At 47.7% G+C, this 11,603-nt stretch overlaps 1 non-coding gene across 1 annotated transcript; it reads left to right on the forward strand.

Annotated features, from left to right (window-relative positions):
- Positions 1-3,404: 3,404 nt before the first annotated feature.
- Positions 3,405-3,515, forward strand: LOC133058098 (U6 spliceosomal RNA). The gene has a single exon (XR_009693221.1). It is a non-coding gene; the product is annotated as a U6 spliceosomal RNA (small nuclear RNA).
- The last annotated feature ends 8,088 nt before the right edge of the window (positions 3,516-11,603 follow it).

An 11,603-nucleotide genomic window follows, 5' to 3' on the forward strand; every position in this document is an offset into this window, starting at 1 on the left:
TAGACCTTTCCATCCTCCCCCCACCTGCCCAACTTCAAAAAGGCAGTTTCACTTGTATCTGTGATATATACTAGGGTCATGGTCATTCACTCATTCAGTAAATAATTATTGAACACTCAGGCATGTTGCAAAATATCCTGGTAGAATACAGAAGTGAAACCAACAATATCCCCACTATGGAATTCTCCAGGCAAGAATACTGGAGTGGGTTGCCATTCCCTTCTCCAGGGGATCTTCCTGACCCAGGGATCAAATCCAGGTCTCCTGCTTTGCAGGCATTCTTTACCATCTGAGCCCCCAGGGAAGACCCAAGTCTTAGCTGGGGAAATAGAAAAGAAACAAGTGAGTTAACAAACACATAGCTTTAGGTGGTGGCCCACAGGTCAGGCTCTATAGGAAGTCGACTCTGAGACAGAGGTTTGCAGGCGTTCTGGGGGAAGCAGGTATGACGCATGTGAGGGGTGCAGGATGGGCAGGGGGAAGAGTTGATGCACTTGGAGAAGTCTCACCCCGTCCTGCAGGGCTAGCTCCAGAGCATGAGACAGTAAGTGGAGTAGGCTCAGCTGAGACCAGAGGACTGGGCGTTTGTGACCCCATAGGACCAGCCACTGAATATAGGCTTCTCCAGGGAGTGGGCATAAAACATGGGTGAAGCTGCTTCTTTGGGCAGAAGTCAGAGCCTGGAAAGTGCTCAGTGCGAGAGCTGTTGGCAGCTGACTAGGGACCAAATCAGTGAGTGCCTCCCAGTCCTGACTGGGGAGCTGGCGGCACACCCCAGCTTCCACTACAGGAGGTGCCCCAAAGTTCCAGAGAGCAGGAGCGAGGCAAGGGTGAGGGAAGCCTCCCTGAGGGGTCATTTGGGCAATGACTCAATTGCTGTGAGGAAGTGAGCCATCCCAAGTCAAGGGCACCCATGGCTGTAACCGCAGGGCCCACAGGGAATGCAAAGCAGAGAACAAGCTTGGCACGTTTGAGGAGTAACAATAAGTCCAGTGTGTCTGGAGCCAAGAGAGTGAGGGGGAGAAGGGCTCAGTGAGCGAGGTGCCAGGAAACCGGATGGTAGACCCCAGTAAGGGGTCTGGATTTTACTCAAAATCCGGCAGGAAACACTAGAGCACTGTGAACAGGGGAAATCATGATCCAGCCACATTTTCACACATGTTACTTCACTGCAGAGAGAATGAACGTACAGACACAGGAGTGGGAGCAGGAAGACCATGACACGGCAGTGATCCAGGTAAGAGAGGATGCCGGCGGTAAGCAAGCTTTCAGGGGTGGGGGTCCTGGCTTGGAAGTGATGGGTCTCTAGACATATTTTGTTGGTGGAAACAGGCGTTTGAGAAGAGAGGGCCTGAACAGGAGAGGAGGAGCCGGTATAGACAAGGGCTGCTGCTGCTGCTAAGTCACTTCAGTCGTGTCCGACTCTGTGCGACCCCATAGACGACAGCCCACCAGGCTCCCCAGTCCCTGGGATTCTCCAGGCAAGGACACTGGAGTGGGTTGCCATTTCCTTCTCCAATGCATGAAAGTGAAAACTGAAAGTGAAGTCACTCTGTCGTGTCTGACTCTTAGCGAACCCATGGGCTGCAGCCTACCAGACTCCTCCACCCATGGGATTTTCCAAGCAAGAGTACTGGAGTGGGGTGCCATTGCCTTCTTCTTAGACAAGGGCAGGGCATTAAGAATTCCATTTGGACCTTTTATGTTTGAGGTGTTCATTTCATACCCACACAGAGAAGCTGGTATATGGATATGTTTACCTGGAGCTTGGACTTTGTGAGATTTTATTTGAAAATAAACTTAGTATTACTAACATCACAGAGGATGAGATGGTTGGATGGTGTCATTGACTCAATGGACATGAGTTTGCACAAACTCTGGGAGATCGTGAAGGACAGAGAAGCCTGACGTGCTGCAGTCCGTGGGGCTGCAAAGAGGTAGGAAGGACTGAGGGACTGAACAAAAATCACACACACACACACACAGAAAACCACTACATCTTACTGACCAGTCTCCAGTTAAATTTTACATGCTGTAGAAATTCAGCCGGAGATTCTGTAGGAAAATAGGAACAGTTCACTGAATCTGTTGGAAAGAGGAGTTGGTGGATAAACAGCAAAGTCCTTCCATACAGCACAGGGGACTATACTAAATAACTTGTGATAAACCATAATGGAAAAGAATATGAAAAAGAATATGCATATGTGTAACTGAATCACTTTTCTGTACAGCAGAAATTAACACAACATTGTAAATCAGCTATCCTTCAATAAACCTTTAGAAAAAAGAAAGAGGGGCTGGCCAGCTACTTCCAAGAAGTATTTCCACGAGGCAAGTGTGGGCTTTTTGTCAAAAGTGAAGTATAGCTGATTTATAATATTATACTAACTTTAAGTGTACAACATAGTGATCCAATATTTTTATGGATTCTACGCCATTTAAAGTTATGAAATTTCAGCTATATTCCTCATGTTGTACAATACATCCTGGTAGCTTATTTTATACATAATATTCTGTACCTCTTAGTTGTCTGACTTGTATTGCTCCTCTCTACTTCTCTCTGCACACTGGTAAACGCTAGTTTGTTCTCTGCATCTGTGAGTCTGTTTCTGTTACATTCATTCATTTTTTCCTTTGTTAGATTTCACATGGAAGTAATAATGTACAATATTTGTCTCTCTCTGTCTGAGTTATTTCACTTTAGCATAATGCCCTGCATGTCTATCCATTTTGCTGCAAATGGAAAAACTTCATTTTTTTGTAGCTGGATTATATTCCATTTTCTATCTACACCACATCTTCTTTATCAATTGATCAGTTGACAGACACTTAGGTTGCTGCCATATCTTGGCTATTGTACATAATACTGCTATGAACATTGGGGTGCCTGTGTTCTTTTCAAATGAACACTTTGCTTCCTTTGGTCAAGAGGATCCCCTGGATATTCCACCCAGCAGTGGAATTGCTAGATGATGCTGCTTGCTCTATTTTTGTTGCTTTTAAAACCTCCATACTGTTTTCCACATTGGCTGCACCAATTTACATTCCCACCAACAGTGTCCTAGGGTTTTCGTTTTTCTACATCCTTAAACCAACGTTTGTTGTTTTCTTTTTGATGATAACCATTCTGACAGGTGTGAGGTGAAAGCTCATTGTGGTTTTGATTTGCATGTCCCTGATGATCAATGATATGCCTTTTCATATGCCTGTTGGCCACGCACATGTTTTCTTTGGAATAATATCTATTCAGGTCCTCTTCCCATTTTTAAATTGGGTTGTTTGTTTGTTTGTTTAATTGAGGCAGTTGACTTTGTCAGCAAGCCAAGAGTGGATTTCCCTGGTAGAGGTGAATTCACGTGGTCCGTTGGATCAGGCTCCCATGAGACTGACAGAACAGAAAGCCTGTGCTCACTTCGGCAGCGCATATGCTAACATTGGAACAATACGGAGAAGATAGATCAACGTGGCCCCTGTGCAAGGATGACATGCAAATTCATGAAGCGGTCCATATTTTTAGCCTACTAAACACAGTAAAGTAAGTCAGAAAGAGAAAAACAAATACTGTACACTAACACATATATATGGAATCTAGAAGGATGCTACCAATGGACCCATGGCAGAGCAGCAATGGAAATGCAGACGTGGGAAACAGACTTGTGGACGCAGGGGGGAGGCGAGGGCAAGACGCACTGAGAGAGTATCCTGGAAGCATAAGTATTACCATATGTAAGGCAGATAACCAGTGGAAGCTTACTGTGTGACAAAGGACGCTCAAATCCAGGGTTCTGTGACAACTAGGAGGGCGGGGTGGGGTGGGAGGGAGGAAGGTGGTTGAAGAGGGAGGGGACACATGTGCACCTCTGCTTCACGTTGGTGTATGGCAGAAACCAAACACCATGTTGTAGAGCAATTATCCTCCAATTAAAAATAGATAAATTTAAAAAATCAGGAAACCTATTTGTTTACCTTGAAAAATACATTCATCTTACAATCATGTCACCAGTCACATGCATTCTTTCCCTTTAGGTAGAAGTATATGGGAAACCACAGTCAAAGCAAGGGATTGCTCGGTGAATCGGAAGCAAAGAGTGAGCTGAGTGATATGAACATGAAAGTTATTAAACTAATTCTGAGCTGATCAGTAAATAGCTTTTGCCCTGAGCCTCTTGCAAGCTCATGCTCACAGCCCTTCCCTCACCAGGGACTCCATGGATACCCCGGGCACTAGAGGATGAGTGTTGGGCGTGATGAGGACCCTAGGTCCCTGTTCCAGCTGTAGGTGAAGCTGTTTGTGGTTGGTTGGTGCCTGTACAATATGGGCTTTAACAATATGAACTATCATCTCTGCTGATGGGTCCGGTCATGATGGCCTGAAGCCCCTCCCCATCACCTCCACAGAGCCTTCTAAAGTGCGGGTACCCAGCCCCTATACCCCAGCCTTGTCTTGGCCATATTGGAACTCGACCCTGATGCGCTCATGGTCTCAGCTTCCTTTTTCTGCACGTCCATGGTGCTCTGTCTTGCCCCGACAGGCCATGCTCTCTCCCTGGGGATGCTCCTGCTACCAGTCCAGACTGCTCTGATCTCAAATCCATCCTGTTCATTTAAGGAGACGTTGAATGTATCTCCTTTGATCTGTGCCGGTTGGCTTTGTAATCCTTCTCTCAGAGGGAAATTACATTTCCCATTTCCAATTTCTTGGGGGATGCCTCACAGTCAAGCCCCACAGACTACCTACCCCAAGGAGTTTAATTTTCATAGAATCCAACAGAGCTGGAGCTGAAAGAAACCTATAATACTCACTGAGTTCAACTCTCCTGTTTTGTAGACAAGGTAGCTGAGGACCAAAGAAAGCATGGTGGGTTGAATGATTGTTTATAATGAATATAATATTTACTACCAGCCCAAATCACAAAGAAGACTTAATAAATTGAGCCTTACCAGAGAGCCGTCACCCGCTTTTTTATAGCTGTGTAAGTCTGATGACCTTCCTGAACACACGAGGCCGGCACCTCCACGGGGGGAGATGCCGGGGAGCTGTGCAAGGGCAGTGAGGCGTCACAGGCAATAACGAGCCAGGAGTGGGAGTGCCAGCATCTAACGACAAAGGAAGGGGAAGAACTCAAGAACGCAGTGGCCGGGGGCCCCTTCAGTAAATGTTTAATGCAGACAGAGGAGCTTTTCCAGTGGCTCAGTGTGGAAAGAACCTGCCTGCCATACAGGAGACACAGGAGACATGAGTCTGATTCCTGGGTCAGAAGGATCCCCTGGAGAAGGAAATGGTAACCCACTCCAGTATTCTTGCCTGAAAAATCCCATGGACAGAGGAGCCTGAGCTGGCCACAGTCCAAAGTGTTGCAAAGAGTCGGACACGACTGAGTGACATGTGACAGAGCATACGGATCATCTGATGTAACCCCTTTATTCAAGTGAGGAAATAAGTGATCTGATAGACGATTGTATTGTTTTAGTCTCCCAGCATCCATTCTCTCTTGACTGCTGCTGAGGCACTCGTGAAGACTCACTGCCTCCAGCCTGACCTGTGACCCCTGGTCCCTCACACTCATCACTGAGACCAAAGCTCTAGATCCCTCCTCCTCCTGCCCCAGCCAGCGGTGAACCCAGCAGGGCAGCCGTCCTCCTCCTCTTCTGGGCCTCAGCCCAGAATACTCCAGTATTCCTGCCTGGAGAATCCCATGGACAGAGGAGCCTGGTGGGCTACAGTCCGTAGCGTCACAGAGTCAGACATGACTGAAGCGACTTAGCGTGCATGTGAAAGTTGAGAATTATGTTTTATTTGGTGGACTTGATGGGCCTCAAGCCCAGGAGCCAGCCTCTCAGGCAGTGCTGAGGGACTGCTCCAAAGGGGTAAGGGAGGAGCCAGGGTTTAGAGGAGTTTTTGCAACAAAAACCAGGTGGTCAGAACATCAAACAGATCACGGTTAAGTATAGAAAGCCAGAGTTCTCAAGGTAATGAACTCAGTGCATTTCTACGTACAGAAAAGGCAAGAATCTGGTCTCACTGAAATCATCCCTTTGATATGCACCTTAACTATCTAGTTCAGTTCAGCCACTCCGTTGTGTCCAAGTCTCTGTGACCCCGTGGACTGCAGCACGCCAGGCTTCCCTGTCCATCACCAGCTATCTAGGGCCAATATCTTGTTCTTTTCCGTTCTGAACCTTCCCAGCGTGCATTGTTTGTTGGGGGCAGCGTGGGGCGGCTACAGCAGCTGATGGCCTGAAGGCCACAGAGTCCTTTGTTTACTCACATGAACATTTTTCATCTACATCAGTGCTCTCTCCACAGCCTCTTGTTCAGTTCCCACGTTGCTCAAGTGAGTCTGCGTGGCTTCTGCGGCTGACAACAGAAAATCCAACAGATACACTCCCCACTCCCTTACCCCGGGGCAGAGTCGAACCCAAGTTTTCCCTGAATCTGACAGGACACTGTTACTGGCTGAACCAAGTCCTCCTGAGTCCATATATCGAAATCCTAATCCCCAGTATCTCAGAATGTGACTATCTGGGGACAAGATCTTTTCAGAGGTAGTGAAGGTTAAATGAGGCCATATGGGTGGCCCCTAATCCAGTGTTACTGGTGTGTTTATAAGAGATGGTGTAGATGAAGACTGTCACTTGCCCTATTAATAGGCAAAGTATGGTGCAGCCATCAAGCCATCAGCCACGGCAGCCACAGGCCGGTACACTCAAGGGAGTACGGGATCCAGAAGAGGGAGACTGGACCGATAAGGTGACTATCAAAGAACGATTTCAATGAGCCCAGATTCTTGCATCTTCCCATACATAGTGAAGTGAAGAATGAGTTAGTCACTCAGCTGTGTCTGACTCTTTGCCACTCAATGGACTGTAACCTGTCAGGCTTCTCTGTCCATGGAATACTCCAGGCAGGAATACCAGAGTGGATAGCCATTCCTTTGTCCAGGGGATCTTCCTGCGCCAAGGATCGAACTCTGGTTTCCTGCATTGAAGTCTGGTTCTTTACTGTCTGAGCCGCCAAGGAAGCCCTGTTGTACATAGACAATTGCTAAATTCATTAACTTAAGTTCTCCATTTTTCTGTAATTAACGGTGATCTTTAGATGTTCCGACTACCTGATGTTTGTTGCCCTAACTCCTATGTATCTTGGCTCTTCCCTTACCTCTTCAGGGGCGTCCCTTAGAGCTATCTGAGAGGCTGGTTACCAGAGTTAGGTCCTCAGCTAGTCCACCAAATAGACCATTATTCTCAAGTTTTAGGTTGAGTTTGTTTTTTTTTTTTTTCCCAGTTGACAGAGGAGATTCGGACATAGTCACAAACAAGAAGGCAAACCACGAGAGGGCGTAGTAAGAAGGCAGCCACCCCTGAGCCAAGAAGAGAGGCCTCAGGAGAACCCAGCCTTGCCAACGCCTGGATCGTAAACCAAACCTCTGAGGTTAGAGTCACCAGGTCTGTGATGCCCTGACAGGGCAACTCCGGCAGACCGAGAAAAGACTTCCCGCCACACTGGGGCCACTCTCTTTGGCCATCATGCCAGCTCCATCACAGCCGCTAGTCTTGAAGAAGCTCAGATTAGCAGGCTGTTCTTAGAACAAAATTTCCTGGACTGGCTTCAAAAAGCATTCTCCCTGGTAATACAGACACTGGGAGCTATCAACAATAAAACCACCCTGGCCTCCAAGTGGGTCTTTTTCTGCCTTCAATTCGTTAGTGATGGACAGTACCTAAGCAAGCAGGAGAGATGGCTGCTTAGAGAAAACTATCATTTCCTAATAAATACATGAGAATTTAGAGCCCAAGCTGACAAGGAAATTTATCTTGTTCTCCCAACATCTGCATGGAGGAAGGGAAGCAAGCAGATTCTGATCTTGAATTAGAAGAGGGAGGGGGACGATCTCTAGGGAAGACCCCCTTTCTCCCTTCCACACTCCCTTCCTGTGCCCACTCTAAGCAGAGCATCACCAGTCCCCTACTGCGGGCAGATACTTGCCGAAATCTCTTGGGGGAGAAGAGCTCTGCTGTTCCCTCTGGAGGGTTAGAGGGGAGTGCAGAGGGCTGAGCTGATGGAGGCCGAAGGGCTGAATATTAATGTTGGCTATCATCTCCTGCCCTTCACATAATGGGAGAAACTTTGCAGGGGCAGGCTGGGGCTGCCTCCCACAGAATGCAATCTCCCGGAACACCGAGTAGGCAGTGACAAGCGGTTTATCTTCCATTACCCCAAGGCCTTAAATCATTATCCATCCATAGTCAGCAGAGGAACCAGACCACTGACTCCGATTAGGAGCTGCCTTCCTGGCAAATGCAAATACACATGACTGGCAGGCCCTGTGCTCTGAGCCAATTTGGGTCCCCCCTCCTTAAGACAGATATGTTGGAATCCTAACACTCCAGACATCAGAATGCACCTTATTTGGATATCAGGCCTTTACACAGGCAATCAAGTTAAAGTGAGATCCTTAGCATAGACCCTAATCCAACATGACTTGTGTCCATCTGAAAAGGGGACATTGGACAATGAGACAGACACAGGGAGATGGGGATGAATGCAGAGATGGGAGTGACGCTTCCACAGATAAGCAACGCTAAGATTCCAGCAAACACCAGAAGCTAGGCAGTGGCCTAGAAGATTCTCCATCACAGGACAGAGAAGGAACCAACTCTGCCAAGGTCTTGCTCTCAGACTTCCAGCCTCCACAACTGGGACACAAGACATTTCTATTAAGCCACCCAGTTTGCAGTGCTTACTAGGGCAGCCCTAGGAAACTGATACTCGCAGGAAAACCCCAGCCCACTGAGGGCAGAAAGAGCAGTCCCCTCTCATTATGGAAGAGTCAGCCACAAATGAATGGAGAGGAGGAGGCCAAGTCCTTTCTTCCATCACGGGTTTGTTGTAACCCATCAGGCTCCTCTGTCCATGGGATTCTCCAGGCAAGAATACTGGAGTTTGCCATTCCCTTCTCCAGGGGATCTTCCCGACCCAGGGATCGAACCTAGGTCTCCTGCATTGCAGGCAGATTCTCTACTGTCTAAGCCACCAAGGAAGCCCTTGCTTTGTCATATGACCTCAACAGGGTGGGGTTAAGAATAGCTTAACAAATAAAGTTATTTTCCAAAAGGGGGTTTCCTCTTTTGAAAAAAGCCTTCCAGCCCCAGCTCACAGGAGCAGCCTCTCTGGCTACAGTGGGATTCTAGATGGTGGCATAAAGTAAGGAAGCTGCTTCCTAAGGTGGCCATGGCCTTCCTGGAAGGGTTATCTGATTTGGAGAATAAATATAACAAGTGTGTGCGCGCTCAGTCACTCAGTCATGTCTGACACTTTGCAATCCCTTGCCCTGTAGCCCACCAGGCACCTCTGTCCATGGGATTCTCCAGGCAAGAATACTGGAGTGGGTTGCCATTTCCTTCTCCAGGGGATTGAACCCCCGTCTCTTGCATCTCCTGCATTGGCAGGCAGTTTCTTTACTGTGAGCCACCTGGAAGCCCAAACATACAAGATACTCAGTTAAACATGAATCTCAGGCCGGTGAAGAATAATCTTTCCTTATTGTAAGTACATCTCAAATATTTGGGATAAAAATCTTTCCTGGCAGCCCTACCACAGTCCCCCTGGTTCAGTCTCTGTGTCTGTTCTCCCTGCCTCCCTAGTGGGGGAAGGTGGTCAGTCCTTCAGGACATCAGGGCATCAAGGTGAAGGAGGTGAGAGGAAGGGTCAGCAGGAAGCAAGCTGGTGTGTCTCCTGGGTGCTCCCCAACAGAGGGATGTTCTCTGCCTCCTTTTGGGAGAAGGCGGATGAGGTCAAGGCTACACCATGTGAGGATTCACCAGCAAGCCTAGTGAGGACAGCCCTCATGCTTTGATGAGATGGGGCTCCAGCCTGGGGCTGAGCAGAGGGTCAGGAGAGAAAAAAGAAAATAAGACCAGAAGGAAGGAGTTTTGGGCATTAAAAAAACCCATCCACTGACTCTGTGGGGTCCCAAGCTCACCTTCTGAGCCACAGACCCCAGGCTCATGAGTTTGGATAATTACGTGGTATTTTTAAGTGTGTGACCTCCCTGGGGAGGTAGTCATGTAGTCATGTATGGATGTGAGAGTTGGACTGTGAAGAAAGCTGAGCACTGAAAAATTGATGCTTTTGAACTGTGGTGTTGGAGAAGACCCTTGAGAGTCCCTTGGACTTAAAGGAGATCCAACCAGTCTATCCTAAAGGAGATCAGTCCTGGGTGTTCATTGGAAGGACTGATGCTGAAGCTGAAACTCAAACTTTGGCCACCTCATGAGAAGAGTTGACTCATTGGAAAAGACCCTGATGCTGGGAGGGACTGGGGGCAGGAGGAGAAGGGGACGATAGAGGATGAGATGGCTGGATGGCATCACCGACTCGATGGGCATGAGTTTGAGTAAACTTTGGGAGTTTGTGATGGACAGGGAGGCCTGGCATGCTGCGATTCATGGAGTCGCAAAGAGTCAGACACGACTGAGCTACTGAACTGAACTGAACTGAGCTGAACTGAACTGATGCAGCCTGGGGCCAGGGCAGGGAGGCTGTGACACAGCCCAGAGGATCCACATCTCTTCACCTCTTTGGCACTTATAGTAAAGATGTCAAAACTGAAGGGATCCTGATCTTTCCAGCTCAGACTGCTGTTCTGGTTACGTCAGTGGTAAGAGACCAACTGGGTTTCCCAGATGGCTCAGATGGTAAAAAAAATCTGCCTGCAATGCAGGAGACCCGGGTTCAATCCCTGGATCAGGAAGATCCCCTGGAGAAGGGCATGGCAACACACTCCAGTATTCTTGCCTGGAGAATTCTAGAACAGAGGAATCTGGTAGGCTACAGTCCATGGGTCACAAAGTCGGACATGACCGAGCGCCTAACACTTTCACACTTCAAGGACCCAGTAGTATTTAATGAGCATGAGGTTCCTCTTCATGCGTGCACGTAATTACACCACAACCCCTGTGTCCTCTATGTGCTTGACCCTGCTAACAATACGTAGTGTGTGAGGCTCCTGACTTCCCCCCACTTCCCATTCCCTTGACCACTGTCATTGGTGAGTGAGGGGGGACGGTTTTTGCTTTTTGTTTTCATAAAATCCTGTAACATGTCTCATGAAACTTCACTCATTCACTCATTCGGGCAACGTCCACCATGTTCCCCGACACTGCGTCAGTCCAAGGGACATGATGACGGGAGAGGTGGGTGTGGGCCTGCTCCCAGCATTGACAGTAGTTCTCAAACTCTGCTGGGCATACAATTCTCTAAGTAAGGAACTTATTTAAAAATGCACATATTCTTATTTAAAGTTGTCAAGACGTGGAAACTACCTATCGACAGATGAGTGGATAAAGATGTGGTACATATGTACAAGGGGATATCACTCAGTCATAGCAAAGAACAAACTTTTGCCATTTGTAGCAACATGGATGGAATTGGAGGCCATTATGCTGAGTGAAATTAGTCAGACAGAGAAAGATAAATACTGTATAATATCACTTTGATGTGGAATCTAAAACATACAACAAACCAGTGAATGTTACAAAAAAGAAGGAGACTCACAGATAGAAAGAACTAACCAGTTTGGCTACTACGGTGGTGGGAGGGG

The sequence above is a fragment of the Dama dama genome, chromosome 5, assembly GCF_033118175.1.
Source record: "Dama dama isolate Ldn47 chromosome 5, ASM3311817v1, whole genome shotgun sequence".
Lineage (NCBI taxonomy): Eukaryota > Metazoa > Chordata > Mammalia > Artiodactyla > Cervidae > Dama > Dama dama.